General features: G+C 33.3%; 1 protein-coding gene across 9 annotated transcripts in view; it reads left to right on the top strand.

The window, feature by feature from the left end:
- Nucleotides 1-354: 354 nt before the first annotated feature.
- The window catches only part of LOC105223294 (sodium/potassium-transporting ATPase subunit beta-2), a 104504-nt gene continuing 97247 nt past the window's right edge, over nt 355-7611 (top strand). The window contains exon 1 of one of the 9 annotated variants that reach the window (XM_049446648.1): nt 355-556. The gene's annotated coding sequence lies outside the window, so the exon portion shown is untranslated. Of the gene's footprint in view, nt 557-6963; nt 7018-7611 lie in introns of those variants that run through there. The other 8 variants (XM_049446637.1, XM_049446621.1, XM_049446643.1 and 5 more) reach the window with 8 other exon arrangements.

Here is a 7611-nt window from a genome sequence, read left to right as displayed (position 1 = left end):
TTGGTAACGGCGAATATCTTATAGCATCTACGAAAAAACGTGATAAAGTCTTTAAATAGATTCACAGTTCACGGAAAATCCAAAGTTCCAGTTATAAGATCTCTAACATAGCTTTTATGGAAAGCTTTTTACAGCTATTTTGAAATAACTGCTTTACGAATCGGTCATCCATTAACACAAGCTTTCAAGTAGAACACCACCCATCATTTTATATATCATCAAGCACATTTCTCGATTTGGAATTTGCCTCTACAGTCTGCACTAGTTGAAAGCTTTACACAAAAGCTTTTGTTTCACAAACAATCTATTACATTACTCACTCTCTGCTGCGTCGTTTTTTTTAGCACATTTCTAGCGACTTGTTCCAGCCGAAACACAGCGCAAAGCAGCGCAGTGATAATATAGAGCGTTCGGTGCCGTTTGCCATAGCTTAGAGCAAGCATACGATAAGTCGTTTCGGTCAGTTGCAGCGAAGACACTATCATTGGCGTTTTAACTGTGAACGGTAGCTCCTCGACTCGTCGTATAGTGCGGATTAAATATACAACAAAAAGCAGTAAAGGCTTCTGCAAAATACATAGATATACTATAATCAGTGTGTGTGTGTGTGGGTGCGTGTGAATACAGATATTTCAAAAACATTTTTAGTGAAAATATGCATTTTTTTACGAAAAGAGTAAAAACTTTGTGAAAATTTTCATAAAAGTGGAACTGCTGGATATTATATGTTCGGTCTTCGGCGCTCGCTCTTTCTCTTTCGCACTTGTATAATGCGCGCCTGGTGCTATATCGTGAAAATTATATAAAGCCTTGTGAAAAATCGAACATGAAAAAGCCAAACTGTGAAGGATTTTCTGATTGAAGAAGGACTTTTTGACATTGGTTGAAAGGCATGAAAAAGTCTTGCATAAAATAATAATTTTTTTTTATTGAGAAAAGTGGTTAAAACTTGTTTTTTTGTGATTTTTGAAAAGTGTGTGTATTTGTATGCTTTATATAAATGTGTGCGTGCGAGTAAAAATTGTGCAAAAGGAATATGATATCCTGGTCATTTTTCAAATACATACAGAAATTCGATTTTTCGGCAAGTTATGCAGCTATTTTCTGAAGTAAAACGTTTTTTATGAAAGAAAAACTTTTAAAAAATCTGTGTATAGTCTAAAATCGCATGGAAACTAAAAAGGACTTTCAAGGACAGCCATGAAAAAAAATATATGTGTTATATCACACTATGCTGCGCGATGGAGAGCTCGAAGCAAATGCAAATTATAGATCTATAAATTTTCTAAAGTTCGATAAGAAACCAAAAATTATATAACGGTGTGGCTCCAATGAGGTTTTGGCAAAATTATAACTACAATATTTTCTGCCTTTTTTGAAAAATTTAACTTAATAAAAACGTTATGCCGATTTGGTAATAGTTTCGTCGAGAACGCCTCAGCGTCAGCACGAATATCCTGCTACAGTACGAAAGAGAGCACGTCAACACGAGTGGGAAAGCGAGCGAGCGCACGAGAACAAACGAAGCAGTTTGTCTTATTTAACTATGAGTACAGAGTGCCATGGAACACTCAAGTGGCAGCTCCTACTAGCCAACAATTGCCGAGCACCTAGCAAGGATAATACATAATTTCGCTACAGCTCTAGTGACACGCATTCTGTGTCTGTGTCTACGCGCCTCCAAGTGTTACTACTCCAACGCGTGCACCTCCATTTATATACATATGTATATATAAATATATGTTTATGTATGTGCTTTTGTTAGCGTATATGTGTTAGCAAACGAATTGTTGCCGCCAGGCTATGTTAGGCTTCGTATTCTTTTCGGGCGGTCGCGTGCTTCAAGTCTATTGCTGGCTCCATTCGCTTCATTGCTCAAGTTTGCCTGTGATGCCGTTAACGTGTACCGTTAGCCGCTTTTCGGTCGCAACACTACATAACGGCTGACGAACGTATAAAATTCGGATTTTCGTTTTAACGAATTTTCACTTACTCACATGCTTGGTTATCGCTAGGAAGTCGGTACGCTGCTCGTGCGCTCATTTCACGTACATATCCTTGTATATATGTATATGTATTTGTATGTGTAACTATGCAAAGTTAGCCAGTTTTTCCAGCATTCTCTTCGTCGTTGTTGGTGTGATATGCCGCGCCTCCTTCCTGCTTCTTCCTTTCATGGCGATTCGTGCGTTTCCGTGCTGGCCTGCAGCTTTCTTGCCGCCATCACATGAACGTGTCCTTTCTGAAAATCTTTAATCTCTTCGTTGCACTCCGCCACACACTTGCGCAATCGTAAGCCTTTAGTAAAATATGAGCACAATAGTTTTTTCGCTCATTTTTATTTCGCAACTTTTTTAATCTGTTCTTCTGCGTTTAATTTATTTTCGCTGTCATTGATATTGCCATACTCTGTCACATGCCAACCGTGCTGTTTTCAAGTACCGTTATGTTGCCTAAAGTCATCATTATACTTGTCATCATTGCATTGTGCGCGGTGATAATGCGGCGATGGCGTATCCTTGATACTTTCAACAGCCGCGAATGGCGATTATTAATTTTCTGCAGTCCTTTTGTGGTCTATTATACAATTTTCATTTGCAAGTGCTGTCATCTTAATAAATACTCAGCGGAGAAAATGTTTCATAATACTATGAGAAAAATGATATATACATCTGTTTATCAATATATTGATATTATATATATTTACATTTCTGTATATTTAAATATTTCTGTTTAAATTTCTGATCTCTACATTTATTTTATTCAATTAACATTTAATTTATCGAATATAATTACTCAGATTTTTTTATTCTAAAACGAAGAAACGTTAACTTCGACTTCACTGCAGCTATAATACCCCTCATAGATCCATTTCTAATAGCATGAAAAGGTATAAAAAATTTTTATTGTAGAGTTGCAGTTTATATGACAGCTATAAACTATATTGTTCCGATCTGAGCTATATATTCAGAGATTGTAGCGAGACCTTGGACAACAATAATTGCCAAATTATGTGCAAATATCTTCACAAATAAAAAGTTCTCCATTAAGGGCTTGATTTAAACAGCTCAGTTACCTATACCTCTAAAGTTTATAATGCATTTTTTCTTCACTTTTATTTTAACACCCTTTAAATACGTTTTATATAAGCTTGCTTTAACAAATACACACCAGAAGGTGTTTTTAGAGTCTTTCTTTAAATTCTACAATCAATTTTTGCTTAGCATGCAATGAAGCGCAGAGGTGAAAAAACTGCTCTGCGTGACCTAGTCAGGGTATTAATGTAAGCAATGAAAGTAGAATAAAATGCAAATCAGCTATTTACCGTAGTGAGTGTTTATTGACCCAAATCAATATAAAATGAGGGTTGATTGTTATAAAAAAATTATAGAGAACAACTTTTTGTAAGAATATAATTGAAACTCCGATCTATTTGAAAAACCTTCCTTCACAAACTACTACAATACGAAAGTTTAACTAAAAAAACAGAAAATTTAGAATATTTTTAAAAGTCCTTAACAATAGTATTACCAACCGCTTTGGTACTTTTTTTTAATAAAATTTTTGTTAGCAAAGATACCCTGTCTAATCTTGACTATAAGATCCTCTGAGAGATCAATAATAGATATGTGGTCAAAATCACTCTATAACTAAATAAGGTGCTTGAACATTTTGAACAAATGAAAAAATAGTTAGACTTTGTTAAATTTATGAGCAAAACAATTAATAATAATAATTTTTTTGTGATCTTAAACCATAACATTTTCCTTTTTATAAAAATGTAATTATTTTTGTTTAGTGATTTTCAAATCGCTTCATAAGACCTATATCCTCACCTACAATGCAAATAACGTAACGTCACTTTTCATAAGTTTACAATGAAAACTACTCATATTGAAACAAAATTTGAGATTTGGTTATATATTGGATATACATATGTAATATGATGTACTGAATCGTAGGCAATATAAAATTAGTTTTTTTGTTCTGCATTTTAGGTGACGATATACTTATAGGAAATTATTAAACATAACATATTAACAATGCTGTCTCTTTGAATAGGTCTTTTGAGTTTCATATTTCTCCTTTTATCACCAAGCATTTTTTAAGTCTTTACTCCATGACTTTAAATCTAAAATATCTGACCTAATCTACCTTTACATAACTAAATGACTAAAATAACAACACAATAATTTTACTTTCAACAAATGTTGGTTTATGATACATATTTAGTTACCATATATGTATGTATACGAGTATGTGATTCTCTACTTATTCAATTAACTGCCTCAAAACCCTAGTTGATTTGGGTCAATGTTTACGGTCGTATTTGCACTTTCGACTTCGTTTGAAAAGCAAATTATTAAATTTAGTGATCCATTTTTCCATCCAAAATATTTATATTGTATGATATTTAATATTGTCGTATGACCTTTGCCGTTTGTGGCATGTTTCTTGAAGTTATTCTGCAACTAAAGACCCTAAGTAGTTACGCAAGGGCGCAGCGAGTGTGAGGAATAAATAAAAAAATATTTTGCCCAAAGAAAAAGCGATGTCACAACAATTAGTTGTTGTAGCTAATAATTATTCATAATCACGACCGTAGCGATTTCGAGAGGCGGTTAAGCAATGATATACTGATACGGTTAACACGTTCGCGGACGCAAAAAATTTTAGGGAGCTGCAAAAATATACAGGCAATTATTTTTGAAACTAGTTGTAATATCCGAAATCTAATTAGACATATTTTATAAGAGTAGTCAGAATATCGTATTTTAACCGTTATATACAATGAATGCTATAGCATCCACGACGATATAGATACTACTTTTCAACCAGAATGACGTGAATGAATTTGTAAGTACTCTGAGAAAAGATAAAATAATATGAAAGTATCTATTGAACCAATTGGTCATTATTTTGAAATGTGTATTAATTACAAAAACTTAAGATTGTATTAAATTAAATGATTTAAAATTGGCTTTAAAGTTTGAATGCTATAGCATTCACGTCATTTTGCATCAGTATGAAAATGAATGCTATAGCATTCACGTCCGCGAACGTGTTAAGCAATGTATCTACTCAGCTGATGTTATACTACATATATGTATATAGGCTCAATGTGTCAGTTGCCTACTACTGTAGGCAAAAGATCGACAAATCTTTACTTTTGCACAACGATAATTCACTGTCGCATACTGCATTTATTTTTCGTGAATTTTTCGCCAAATTTTCACCCAGTATCGTGCCGCAACCAGCGTATTCGTCTGTTTTAGCCCTGCGTGACTTTTGGATACTCAGCAAATTTAAACGATCGCTCCAGGTAAACCGTTTTGAGTCAGTTGAAGACATTAAAAGTGAATCGCTACGCGCATTAAATACTCGTATATTCCGGAAATTGACTTTAAAAACTGTTTCGAGGATTGGAAAAAACGTCGGCACAAGTATAATGGGGCCAAGGGAGAATATTTTAAGGGAAACGACATAGATTTCGAAGAATAAATCATGAATTTCAAAATCATGAACAAAGTGTTACATATTGGCTCAATATGTCAGTTTTAGACCAAGTTGGTTTTGAATTTAATGAAAACAAACATTTCTCTGAGTAGGTAGGTGGACTTTTGAAAACTTATAGACAGAGATAAATTAGGAAAGAATAAAATACTTTTAAGGGTTTTACATTTATTGTTTTCATAGAATCTTTACATACTTTGCAAAAAAAAAATCTGAGGCTCTTTATACCGATTACATTACCAGAAAATAGGGACCATAACTAAAATTTAGGAATATAAATCTTTCGCAAGATCATTTTAGAAGTTTAGTCGTTAAAAATTTGAGAAAACCTTTCTTACGTTATCACATTTTTAATACTATATGTACACCAAGAAAGGCTAAATTGACTGAAAATTTGTTGTGAAATTTTTTTATTCAAATTTATCAAATTTAATTTTGAATTTGTTTATTTATCTGTTGGAAATTTTCATTAAATTTTGTCAAAAAAATTTTTTTTCTTAAAATTTTTTCTAAATTTCCCCCCTCAAAAAAACAAACTTGGGCTTTTCATCATATGAAATTGAATTTTATCAAAAGTATAGCCCCCCCAAAAAAAATAAGAAAATGTTTTAAGCTTTTCTTCACATAAATTATATAACAAAAATTGTTGGAACACCTTTGAATGAACCTTGGCACTTAAAAAAAAATTTTATATTTTCACAAATATTCTGCCGTGGTAACTGCAACAAATATTTCAACATATGGCATACCAAAAATCAAAACTTCTACTATAATTGGTTATTTACTGTCCCTCAACACTGGCAGTTTGAAGCTTACAATACTATGTACTCTATAAATCAGTTTATTATAGCCTGCACAGATTTGACCACATCCATGCTACGTTGGTCGGCTTGCTTCCAGTATTTGGTTTTCCAGTTTTCCACCATATTCATTTTTTCATATCCTTCGTCCTTCATTTTTCGCTCATATTAAGTGTGCACGGGTTTTCGTCTGGTTTTTTAGTACACACACTTATCGCGTTAGCTCTAAGCCATCTTTACTCTCATTTTAGTCATTCTCAGCGTTTCCAACTAGTTTAAACTCTCTTTTTTAGTATATTTTTTATGAATTTTTCCACATTTTAGCACTATTACCATTAGCAGATTTTATCCTTTTGCATTGTTGTTGCTTAAGAAACGAGTGTTGTAGCTTTTGGTGATTCGTGTCTCTCTCATTGCTTTCGCCACATACGCCATTTCCGACAATTCGTGTATATATTGTATGACTCGTGACCATGCTCTTTCTCGCTGTCTCATCGTGTATGACATTCGTTGTTGGTGTGGAAAAATTTTCAGCGTTTTCCTTTGGGGCCTCTTACACAGTGTGCACTGTTACATAATCGTAATTTCTGTGTGTGACTACAGCAGCAATAGCGGCAGGCATAAAGTCAGTCAGTTAGTAGGTTAGTAGTAGCAGTTATTTTATTGAGGGTAGCAAAGGTAGCGGCGCAGCAGCGGCAGTAAAGTTTGTTGAAAATTTTTGAAAATAAAATTCTTGAGCTTGTGAGAAAAGTTGGTGCATGCTAATTAAATGATATCTAATTTTATTGGCAAGAAAAAATAAATAAACTAACAATGGTTTGAGTTGTCCTTGTGGTACTCTTGGTATAACGTAATATATAGTATATAGCGGCAAGCGTATTAACGGAAATGAATTTGTGTGAATATATGTGTACAAATGTGTCATCTGCTAAGTGAGCAAAAAGGTTTAGAGTATTGACATGTTATGTGATTCCTGGCGGCTTGTTCCCAAGTGTCTAGTACAAGTTTTGAGAACAAGGATTTTTCATTTAAATAAGTTGGCAACCGAATTCTATTGAATGAAATTCAAAGCTGACTTTGAAACTCTCAAATTTTGCCAAAGAATAAAATAAGCTTGCGCATAGAGTTGCCAAATTGAAAATAATATGTGTTCAGGAGAACACACTAACATAAAAAAAATCTCTTCAACCATTCTCAAACATATGAAGTTAAAAATATTAGATAATTGTACTTATCACATTTACAAATTCACAGTTATGTAGTGTTTTGGGTACAATACTTAATGTTGTATCATAAT

The sequence above is a fragment of the Bactrocera dorsalis genome, chromosome 1 (assembly GCF_023373825.1).
Source record: "Bactrocera dorsalis isolate Fly_Bdor chromosome 1, ASM2337382v1, whole genome shotgun sequence".
Lineage (NCBI taxonomy): Eukaryota > Metazoa > Arthropoda > Insecta > Diptera > Tephritidae > Bactrocera > Bactrocera dorsalis.
This window is presented reverse-complemented; position numbering and strand designations above follow the sequence as displayed.